The sequence below is a fragment of the Myxocyprinus asiaticus genome, chromosome 12, assembly GCF_019703515.2.
Source record: "Myxocyprinus asiaticus isolate MX2 ecotype Aquarium Trade chromosome 12, UBuf_Myxa_2, whole genome shotgun sequence".
Taxonomy (NCBI): domain Eukaryota; kingdom Metazoa; phylum Chordata; class Actinopteri; order Cypriniformes; family Catostomidae; genus Myxocyprinus; species Myxocyprinus asiaticus.
In genome coordinates this window covers 25289163-25301389 of record NC_059355.1, presented here as the reverse complement: position 1 = coordinate 25301389, position 12227 = coordinate 25289163, and the positions used below count along the sequence as shown (strand labels likewise).

Genomic DNA, 12227 nt, shown 5'->3' with positions numbered 1-12227 from the left:
TCGATCCGCCTTTTCACCATTACCTATTATATACCTTCAGAATATGATGCAAGAGCCACATGGACTACTTTTATGATACATTTGGGTCCTTTTGTAAGCTAAAAGTGAATTACTATCAACTGCCATTGTATTGAAAAGACGAACTGGATATTCATTAAAATTCTCCTTTTGTGTTCCACATAAGATAGAATGTCATACAGGTTTGGAATTACATGAGAGTGAGTAAATTAAGAAAGAATGTTTATTTTTAGGTGAACTATTCCTTTAAGTGTGATTCATGCTGCATCACTGTGTTGTATAACATCTTTGAGTATTTGGATTGCAGAATCCAAGTCATCCAAAATCATTCCATAGTGACACTAGTGTAAATATGGCAATAAAGTCTTGACATACTTATACCCATCCAAGGGAACATGAGACCCTTTTAAACACCATCCTTCAATTCCTTCCATTAGAACCACACCACAAAAGTTGGAGAACGAATACAGACTCACCGTTTAACATTAAAGAGTGTAATTACTATTTTACTGGGCAAGAGGAAATGGGGCTCCATACCCAGAGGCTGTGTTAAACTAGCCCAGTCGAAACCACATAAAGCCAAAAGGGGAATAGGAGAAGGAGCGTAATGGCTCCTTACAGCAGCCATGGCAGGACTCCACCAGGCCTTCACTTCACTCAGATACCTGAAACCACAGCTCACTCAACTGCCATTCAGAACAATGTGCCAGCACACATACAAAGAGAAAGGGAAGGAAAGTGTGGGAAAGTGAGAGGAGAGTTGGAATCATGTTCATTCCAGTTTGCTGAAGGGCTTTCATCTAGAATACAGAGGAAGTCCATATTGCAACAAATAACAACACATCTCTCCAAATATTCTAGGATCTTCAACAGACATTACAGTTCTTTGTTCAAATATCCAATACACTGTATATTATAATATATAGACATGCAGGTAGCCTAATTGACATGAAATAAATTGACGTGTCCTAGAGTGTGGCATGCTAAACTCTATCTAAAACATTTTGACATTCAGTTAACAGCATGTTGCTAATTCTTTAATTACTATAATTAAGTACTTTTAAAAACGTATTTGTCACAGTACAGGACCAATTAAAATGAACTAAATGTGATAAAAAAAAATTGTGAAATGGTACCAAGGAACTAAATTATAGGGTACAATGGGGCTAAAGGCTCCCTGGGGTAAAAGTCTCCTTTGATTTTATTTTCACCCATAATAATATCAATAGTACTATCCTAAACACCTGCTTGTGACTATACACTGGAAAATGTTCCTGTTCCATGAGATCATTGCATGTAATATCTAAAGGTTGATTTTGAGGCAATTCTACCTTATATTGAATAATTTGTAAAATATTGTACATTTATGTAGCTAATGAATATCTGTCACAGTCTGTCTCCCTCATTTTCTTCAAGGACTCTTATTTTGAAGTATTCCCCTGGACTACATCTCGCATAGTTCATTTCCCTCATCACTTCCATCTGTTCATCATCATCCGCACCTGCCTTCCATTCCCTCATTAGTTACTTGTGTATATATATACCTCTAGTTTTGCCCATTCCTTTGTCAGTCCTAGAAGTGTTACGTTGTGTTAATGAAGTGTTACGTTGTGTTAAGTTTTGATTTTAAGATTTATAGTTTGTTCTACTCCAGCATTTGTTCCACTCCAGTGATTACTATTGTTGAGCTTTTTATTTGTTCCACTCCAGCGTTTGTGCTACTCTTACGATTATAATTAAATGATTGAAAGAATCTACTCCTGCGTCTCCTCTCTTCCTCTTCCACTCCACGTACGCAACTTTACAGAAGGACTGACCTACAAAGAATACGGATTCACTTACCTGCTCTTTCAAATGTCCTCCTGTACTCCAGCGATCCCACTTTTCCTCCTCTCCCAGAAAGCCAGACCCTGACGAGCACAACACATTTAGTCATGGAGCTGACCGGTCCTTTAATGGAATTATTTAAACAAGACCTTCCTCTCCTGGATTACACTGCCAAATTCTGTCAACTCTTCACTTCCTCCACTGTCTCGGACACAAACCTCTGTGCCATTTATGGAATGGGCCTAAACTTCCATCATCGCACAGCCCTTCCGCAAGTGGAAAATCTTCCCTTTTTAGAATTTGTCTGAGCCATGCTGTCCCTACATCTCCTCTCACCTCTAACGACCCACAAGGAAGATCCTCCCAAGCCTTCCACGACCCTTCCTTCCAAGCTGGCCACGGTCAGAGACAGCACCTGTAGCCTCGACTGCCCCTGAGCCAGCAATCGCCAAGTTATTAGACCTGGACTTGCTCCCCGCCCTAGTTCCTACCCTGGCTACCCTTCATCCTCCGCTGGTTCCAGCCAGCTAAATGGAGACTCTGGTTCTGTCCAGTGCCCTGTTCCTTCCACCGCTGGCTCCACTCAAGACATTTGGTCCTCCTCCTCCTCCTGGTCAGCCAGCTCCTCCCATGTCACCAGCTCGACATTCGCTCACGAAACCACAGGCAAGGGGATCTGTCAACCCTCCGACTCCGCCTTGGCCCTCTGAGCCCTGGACTTTGCCTTGACCCTCCGATCCCTCAACACCTTGTCTCCACCGTGGGTCATCAGCCTATCAGCATCACCAGGGTCCCTCATCCCTCCAGCTCCGCCTTGGTCCACCAGTCACCTGGCTCCGCCTTCGGCTCCACCAGGGACCTCCTCCCCTCCAGCTCCACTTTGGTCCTCAGTCCCATCGGCTCCGCCTCAGTCCTCTGATCCCCCAGCTCCGCCTCGGACCTCCAAACATTCGGCCCTGCCTTGGTCCTCCGACCCCCTGGCTCCACCATGGTCCTTTGGCTATGCTCTGGGCACTAAGATCCCCAGTTCCACCCCTCGAGCCTTTCATGGCTCCACCTGCCTTCGTCGAGCCTCTCCTAGCTCCGCCATCAGACTCTTCCACGGCTCCGCCCTCAGTCTTCCACGGCTCTGCCCACTTCCCCAGAGTCTCCTCCTCCAGTGGTTCCGCCTCCTGACCCAGTCCCTGCCCTGTGGCTGCCCCCCAGTCCTCCGTATCCATTCCCTGCCCTGAAGCCACCCCCCAGGCCCCCGGATCGTCCTCCCTGGATCCTTCACCTTCTGCGTCACCCTACCCTCCTTATCCATCTTTGGGCGCCAGGAGTCACCCTTTAAAGGGGGGGAGGGGGGGTAGTAATGTCTGTCTCCCTCATTTTCTTTAAGGACTCTTATTTTGAAGTATTCCCCTGGACTACATCTCCCATAATTCATTTCCCTCATCACTCCCATCCGTTCATCATCATCCGCACCTGCCTTCCATTCCCTCATTAGTTACTTGTGTGTATATCCTCTAGTTTTGCCCATTCCTTTGTCAGTCCTTGAAGTATTATATTGTGTTTAGTTTTGATTTTAAGATTTATAGTTTGTTCTGCTCCAGCGATTTACTACTGTTGAGCTTTTTATTTGTTCCACTCTAGCATTTGTGCTACTCTGATTACAATTAAATGATGAACAAAGCTTGGAGCATACATGCTCTCACTTTTCTAACCAGCACACATGTGCAACATAAGAGAGTACCGGAAAGCAGGTGTCACAAAACTCCGGTTCTTAAAGGGGCCACGTCCAATTCATGATAAGACTTACATTTCATGGATTTTCTCCACTTGGCTACATAAGTACATCTTTTTCTAATATATACTTAAATACTTAACATTCGTTTAAATTTAAACCTAAAATCTTGATGTTGATTAAAAAAAAAAAAAACACATTATTTATCAACTGCACTCATGATTACACCTGGGTGCAAGGCAATAATCTGATGTGGTGTGAGCTACGAGGCGATTGTCTGTGCTCCATGACTGCTATAAGGTACAACGTGTGAGGTAGGGCTGCCGGTGGAGTTTTTGGTGCCCCCCTAGGGAGTTTGTGCCCTACGCAGACTGCATAAAATGCATATAGGGAGCGGCAGCCCTGATTCCAAAGAATTCTTTGTAAGCCTAAATATAATGGAATCATTCTTACCAACATGAAGGTGTCTAAATACAACTCCCACTGTCTGGACCACATCCATCCAAACCTGAATTTCCACATTCTTGTCTTGGCAAATATCTGTTGCTCATCAGCTTTGGCTCTGTACACTGACACATGAGTGGAGCTACATTGCCCTAGATAGTCTTTGTCAGTTTTTGTGTGTTTGTGTTTGTGTCTGTCTAAGTATGACAGACAAAAAGAGGAGAGAATAAGAGAAAGAGAAAATAGGAATTAAGCAGAGAAAAGGGAAGACAATTGAGAAAGATAGATAGAGAGAATAAGGACATGCACCACATTTAAAAAGTGACAAACTTTCAGACTATGAGTAATTCATCACACTCTATTTTTTGCTTTATGTTGACTATTTCTGTATATTCCCGAGTATTCCAGTGATGCATCACAGAGGCTAAAGAGGGAAGCGTCTACCTTTAGACAAGAAGACTACTTGTTTATTACTCTTCTGCTCCAGGGCATGCAGCATGCAGTAAATTTGTCAGGAGTCTTTACATGACCAACATTCCTTTTTAGACACAAGTGAACTCACTGACACACACAGACACACACTCGTTAATTAATATATAATATATAATTAAATTGCATAATCATAATACATTTTTAAGTAAACAGAAGCTTCTCTATAAAGTATCTCACTTTCAGCCTTTTTGAGTTAATTTAGCAAATGCTGCCATACAGTACAGTCAAGCCAAATTAGACAAAATAAATAAGATGGAGTACACTATCTGGCCTAAAAAAAAAAAATTTGCATACTCGAATATTTCGTTGGACCACCTTTAGCTTTGATTATGCTGAGCATTCGACGACATTATGCAATGTCACAACATTTATTTCCATCCAGATTTGCATTAAATTTTTGGCCGAGATCTTGTATTGACGACGGGAGAGTCAAACCCGCATCCCAAAGACTTTCAATGGGGTTAAGGTCAGGACTCTGTGGTGGCCAATTCATGTGTGAAAATGATTCCTCATGGCCCCTGAACTACTCTTTGACAATTTGAGCACGATGAATCTTGGCATTGTCATCCTGGAATATTCCCATGCCGTCAGAGAATAAAAAATCCATTAATGGGATAACTTGAACATTCAGTACATTCAGGTTGTCAGCTGACTTCATTTTATTGCCGCATAATGTTGCTGAGCCTAGACCTGACTACTTGAAGCAACTCCAGATCATAACACTGCCTTAAATCCAAATGGCGACTTTTTTTTTTTTTTTTGGCCAGGCAGTGTAAATAAAGAGGTATAGGAAATGAAGGGGAACAATAAAGGTAATAGGTAAAAAAGGTATAAATACAAATATAGAGAAAAACAATATAAGGGAAATAGTTAATAATATAAAATAAAATAAAATAAAATACATATCTGGCCACAAGCGAAGAAAACTAATTTTCAAATAGCCAATAGAACATGACCAGAATGGACAAGCATATTAATATAAAAATGACAAAATATTGCTTGAAGACAAATTATTTGGATTTTTGAGTTTAATTATTGTTATGTTTTGGTACTGTTCAGGAGTCTCTCCAATAAGATGCCTCTCTTTATGAAGAGTCTGTGACCCACATAGCTATATGTTATAGCCTGAGAAAACACTTGAGCCAACTGAACAAACATCTTACCCTGGCCACAGGAATGCTCTGAGTGACCCACCTCACCACGCTGCCAGTGCAACCAGAGATGACAAATAGAGAGACAGTGCAGATGGGCGGTCAATGGAATTAAGAAATCCTCAAACAAATACTCACACACATACATATATATGTACATTGAGATTCAAAATACTAGTAAGGCAAGAGGACTCATGGTAGGGCAGGACTTGTGACATCATCCTATTGTATGGATGCATGTGTGAATGTGTGTGCTTGTGTGTGTGTGTGTGTGTGTGTGTGTGTTTGTGTGCAGTGCTAGGTAGAAACAGATTACATGTAATCTGGATTACGTAATCAGATTACAAAAATCAAGTACTTGTAATTGGATTAAATTACATTTTAAAATATTCGTACAGTAACTTTTTATCGATTACATGATTACATATTAACAAGGCAATGGTAGTAAATTGTTAATAATTTATTGATCCATCCTAATCGTTCTCTTTTTTCAATCTCTTACATTTTTCATTCTAAATCAACACAACACTGATATAGGTTCGGTAGGTCTTTGAGTGTTTTCGGAAGAGAGGGGAAGGGGGAGGGTTTTTGTGTATTGCATTCAGAACTGATACTTGCTACTAGCCAGTCAGGTGAAGATGGCGTGGTCTACCTCAGCATTTAACCACTGGATCTATAGAGATCATTTTACTTTTAAGAATGAAATTATGCCAATGGTATGCAGCTCACAGATTAATTTAATTGCTTCAAAGGATTTAAACTCAGCAAAAAAATAAACGTCCCTTTTTCAGGACACAGTATTTTAAAGATAATTTTGTAAAAATCCAAATAACTTTACAGATCTTTATTGTAAAGGGTTTAAACAATGTTTTCCATGCTTGTTCAATGAACCATAAACAATTAATGAACATGCACCTGTGGAACGGTCTTTAAGACACTAACAGCTTACAGACGGTAGGCGATTAAGGTCACAGTTATAAAAACTTAGGACACTAAAGAGACCTTTCTACTGACTCTGAAAAACACCAAAAGAAAGATGCCCAGGGTCCCTGCTCATCTGCGTGAACATGCCTTAGGCATGCTGCATGGAGGCATGAGGACTGCAGATGTGGCCAGGGCAATAAATTGCGATGTCTGTAATGTGAGACGCCTAAGACAGCCCTACAGGGAGACAGGAAGGACTGCTGATCGTCCTCGCAGTGGCAGACTACATGTAACAACGCCTGCACTCGGTACATCCGAATATCACACCTGCGGGACAGGTACAGGATGCCAACAACAACTGTCCGAGTTACACCAGGACAGGAAGACAGGAATGTCAGTGTTCTGCCATGGCCAGCGAAGAGCCCGGATCTCAATCCCATTGAGCATGTCTGGGACCTGTTGGATCGAGGGTGAGGGCTAGGGCCATTCTCCCCAGAAATGTCTGGGAACTTGCAAGTGCCTTGGTGGAAGAGTGGGGTAACATCTCACAGCAAGAACTGGCAAATCTGGTGCAGTCCATGAGGAGGAGATGCACTGCAGTACTTAATGCAGCTGGTGGCCACACCAGATACTGACTGTTACTTTTGATTTTGACCCCCCTCCCCCCCTTTGTTCAGGGACACATTATTCCATTTCTGTTAGTCACATGTCTGTGAAACTTGTTCAGTTTATGTCTTAGTTGTTGAATCTTTTTATGTTCATACAAATATTTACACGTTAAGTTTGCTGAAAATAAAAGCAGTTGAAAGTGAAAGGATGTATCTTTTTTTGCTGAGTTTAGTAGATGCCATCTCTAAGGGTCCTGCCCAGAGTGTACACGATAGTTCAACTGCAAAATGTGCAGCAATATGGAACAAAGCTGTTGCTCTATTGTTGAGTCCACTGCATGAAACTTGAAATAAAACTTGACAAAATTGTTCCTTGTGTGACTCAGTGGAACTCTGCTGTTTTAAAATATTCTGCTCTTTTAGAATATTCTTGCTGTTCAAAAGATAATATCTTGAACCTCAGCTTTGGAAAAGGTGATGGACCATCAGTAAGCAGTAAGGGTTAAAAGTGTTTCAGTGCTTTTAGATGAAAGCTTTGTCCGAGCAACATTGCTGTTGATTTTATGGTCATTAATGTTTGTAATGTTGCTATTGTTTTATGCACTTAAAATGAACTTGATGTCTCATTGTTTTGAATTATAAACTTTAGCCATGCACTGTCATTGCTGTTAGATTTAATGTTTATTTCATTCATGTAATGTTTAATGCACTTTTTGAAAATGTCTTAAGGAGCTCTTTTTGTGATTTTTTGTTAGTAATAAAGAATGGAATACATGATTTTCTCCCCTTTTTCTCCCCAATTTGGAACGCCCATTTCCCAATGCGCTCTAGGTCCTCGTGGTGGCATAGTGACTTGCCTCAATTTGGGTGGTGGAGGACGAATCTCAGTTGCCTCTGCGTCTGAGACCGTCAATCTGCGCATCTTATCACGTGGCTTGTTGAGCGCATTACCACGGAGACATAGCACCTGTGGAGGCTTCTCGCTATTCTCCTCAGCATCCATGCACAACTCACCACGTGCCCCACCGAGAGCGAACCACATTATAGTGACCATGAGGAGGTTACCCCATGTGACTCTACCCTCCCTAGCAACCGGGCCAATTTGGTCACTTAGGAGACCTGGCTGGAGTCACTCAGCATGCCCTGGATTCGAACTAGTGACTCCAGGGTTGGTAGTCAGTGTCTTTACTCGCTGAGCTACCCAGGCCCCATTTTCATCCTCTTTGAACTTTTATGTTAAAATGATTATCATACTCAAATGCATGTGACATATAATAAATAAGAATTAGGTTGAAAGTAATCCAAAAGTAATCTGATTAGTTTAGAGATTACGTTACTGATTGCATTTTTTGTCCTGTAATTTGTAATCAGTACCTGATTAAAATTCACAAGTAATCTGCTCAACACTGTGTGTGTGTGTGTGTTGATCAGTAAGGGAGGAAGGGACATTTGACATACAGATATCCCTCATCAGGCGTGCAATGGAGTGACTGATGTCATGCACAGGCATGAGCTTTCTCAGGACATAAATGAGAGCAGGAAAGATAAGACTGACCCCTTGCACCTGAGAGAGAGAGAGAGAGAGAGAGAGAGAGAGAGAGAGAGTGATCTGCCTCGAGTCTGTGTCTCCATAAAAGAACAAGACATGTTTGGAACAAGCCAACATTGTAGAAGGGCCTGAAATATGATGAAAAATCAGCTCTCTGTCAACTCAGAGGAATGTGCTATCCCCCACTCACATTTTACAATGAAAGTTCTCTGAATTTACAAAATTGTGAATGGTATGTGGTTATATAAGTAACAAGATGGCATGAAATACACTGCATAAATTCAAAAGACCCCATCTGGTGGAGCAATATAAAAGATCAAACAAGACTGTATAAAAAAAGAATCTGATTGCCCATTAACTCTGTAGGAGTTCACAGGCTTTGCTCCATGCCTGTAAGCACACATTAACATTTTCACTCCTATTGAATGGCCTCCTGCTGTCGTGCTGGATTCCACGAATGCCTGTGTTTCTCCCTGCGGACCCACAGAGGCAGTGTGCCATCATTTCCTGCTTTTAGATGGATGAGATAAGAGTGTGTCTGTGACCCCCCTTATGGGCTCACTCCTTCATTGACCCCTGATCTCTTGGCCATCGTATCAATGTAATTAATGAGGAACATCGACTCAGGTCTAAGAGCAGATTTGCTCTGCCTGGTTCAAGGCAATAACAGCAACATTCTTGCATTTCTTACCCATCAGTAAGCCCACACAGAGGGTCTGTTCCAAAACTTAGTGAGCTGCCTTGCTGTCTCCTGCCTATATAGGCAGCTGTGTTCTATGGCAGCATCCTAACTGAAATGGAGCCTCATAAGAGAGCAATTTGAAATGCTCTACAAAGGTAGCAACTCCACGCGTCATTTAAATAGCGCTCATGCACTCCAGCGCACAGGAGACCCGACTCACAATTGATTACAATACAGGTGATGTGAGAGGAACGACATGAGATCCTAATGAGCATAAATACGCATTTCTATCATATTAAACCTTTTTTATTAATACTTTTCAGTATTGAATGGACTATAAATATTTATAATCAAAATTTCTCTCGCTTTGTCCATCATCTTGGATTTGTATTTCCACTGAGCTCATCACAGTGCATTCTGGGATTGCATACCTGGGGAAGGATTCATACGATGATACCTCAGAATTTGGCTGAAATGAGATATCTTAGGAGGCAGCATATTTAAGAAACCCACCTTTTCGAACAGCCTACGCGTCGGGAGCGCACCTATGATGTCTCAAAATGCTGCCTCCGGAGAAAGCTCACTAGGTTTTGGAAGAGACCCAGAATCTGTGCACATGCATTTTTCACATTTTCTGCACTGTTCACAGGGAGAAATCTTTGGAATTCAGTGGAATGGATGAAATAATGGTAAAATGTGTTAAAGAGAGCTGAATACTATACTCATACTTCTCACTGAAGGCAAAATCAAAGTTCCCAAAATATTTCATGAACGAATACACAAAGGGTGTATGAAAATTTGTGAGAAATGATAATGTTTTTTTTTTCCAATTCTATAGAAATTCTGTGGAGTAGATTCAAAGTACCAGTTTTTCAGGTGGCCATTTTTTGAATGCTCCCAGGCAGCTACTTTCGATGGATACAAGCTTCATACAAGTACAGCTCTACTTGAATAGGCAAAGACTAAAATATCCATAAAAGTTGGTTAGATTACAATCAAATAAATTATTTCAAATCAACAGTAAAATAAAATTACAACCATAAATCTCGCTTCTTTAGCTTAGATCACACAGAAAAGAATGCTATTTTCCAGGCTGTTCCAGCTTAATTGCTTGCACATTCTCATGTTAACTGACAGGCAATTAATTTTTTTGGATCATTTACCTTTAACCTCCTGAGAACCGAGCATGACTGTTGTGTGAATTTTTTATTTCCCTTTTAGATTTGAAACAGGTAGCATTTAATAAACATGCAAAAAAACAAAAAACAAAAAAAAAAACAAATTGCAAACAATTTTCCTAAAAATGTATGTCCTCATTTGTCAATGGGCAAGTTGTGAATTTTAAATTATACCAAGCTATAGAAAGTCATTTTTTATTTATTTTTTTTTAATCAAATTGTTTATGTTTCCAGGAGTGTTGGTTATTAATGTTTTGAAGACATTTCAGACATTACATCTGATTTTGCTACAATGTTCTCTCTTTGCATTGTCAAAAAACAAGTGATAGCCAGTGCTGAAGCATTTTACCAATCAGAAATTAGCATAAATAATTCTTATTCTGAAGTAATGGCCAGCATCATCCAGTCACTGCCAACCATGTTATAATACAATTTAGCATTATAAATTCTGAATGTAAGTACTGATTACCATTGTCCCATGTTTGCCAACCATGTTGATTGGTGCAAACATCATCTCCAGCCTGAAACTGAACTTCTGACCAGATGTTAGGAGTGAATACACTTGGCTGCATAGGAAAGCTATAGGATGCTCCCTTGCTCCCTAATTACAGGATAACTAAACCTCAAGTGTGTTGTCTGACTGCACTGGTCTTAGAACAGTTTCATCAAAACTCTGTATACTGCCTCTGAAAGCAACATTTTCTAGCTTTTGGATGCACCCCTTGATTTCAATGTGAATGCACTGTGTCATAAAGTTTAACAGTGTGCCGTTTCGCAATAAATTGCTGAAATGTTTTAAATAGCATATCGGATGAAACAAGCGATGTTACTCTTTTGATACAACTAGCTTTAAAAAAAAAAAAGGTGTAAAAAAATTAATGAGGTTTCTTACCAGATGTAGTTTTGTTGGTGTTTCTCCCAAAGATAAATTTCACTGTGATCAGCGCTATGTTGTTTAGTCACATGACTCAGTAAATCATAAGTGTAACTATTCAATGTCAGCCTACAGTGTCCTGAACTGCAATCAGTCAGTTTAAATGAAATTAAATTATGTGTAGCGTTTAGCAAAGACAAAGCACAGTGTACACGCATGAGGAAGCAGGGTCACACGAGGATAAAGTGGGACTTCCTTTTCTACACCAGACAAATGGGGTGTTCCAATTTCTCCCACTCATTTTAAAACAAGTGGTCTGTATCAGCTATCTCTGGCAGATTCTGTTTTGGCCTGCACATCAGTAGAATACTTTTTTCATATTTAACTGATAACTATGCAATAATATTTATGATTTTTTGTTCACTCTGAAGAGCATGCTAACAATATTCTGCCTAGTGCAAAAAATAAAATAAAAATAATAATAATTCTGCATTGAGAATGGCAGCTGCATGAATTGAGATGTGTCAATTGACCACTTACCAAGTATGACTGCAATTAAATATTACTGGCCAAAAGGGCTGCTCATTGATTCAGTCTCCTTTTACAGTGATAGAAATCTGATGCTACTTTAAAGAAGTTAAACCCCTCAACCCAACCTGAGAGTCTCCACCTTGAATAAACATCATAATATGAATGTGCAGTTTCCTGTATTACTGTACAAGTAACAAACACAAGGGGATTTAAAGGGGATTAG

At 40.5% G+C, this 12227-nt stretch overlaps 1 long non-coding RNA gene across 1 annotated transcript; it reads right to left on the bottom strand.

Moving 5' to 3' along the window:
* Positions 1-278: 278 nt before the first annotated feature.
* LOC127449210 (uncharacterized) lies at positions 279-11637 on the bottom strand. Its single transcript, XR_007898686.1, has 3 exons — positions 11492-11637; positions 1861-1928; positions 279-704 (listed from the first exon to the last, which is right to left on the bottom strand). It is a non-coding gene; the product is annotated as an uncharacterized LOC127449210 (long non-coding RNA).
* Between the last annotated feature and the right edge of the window lie 590 nt (positions 11638-12227).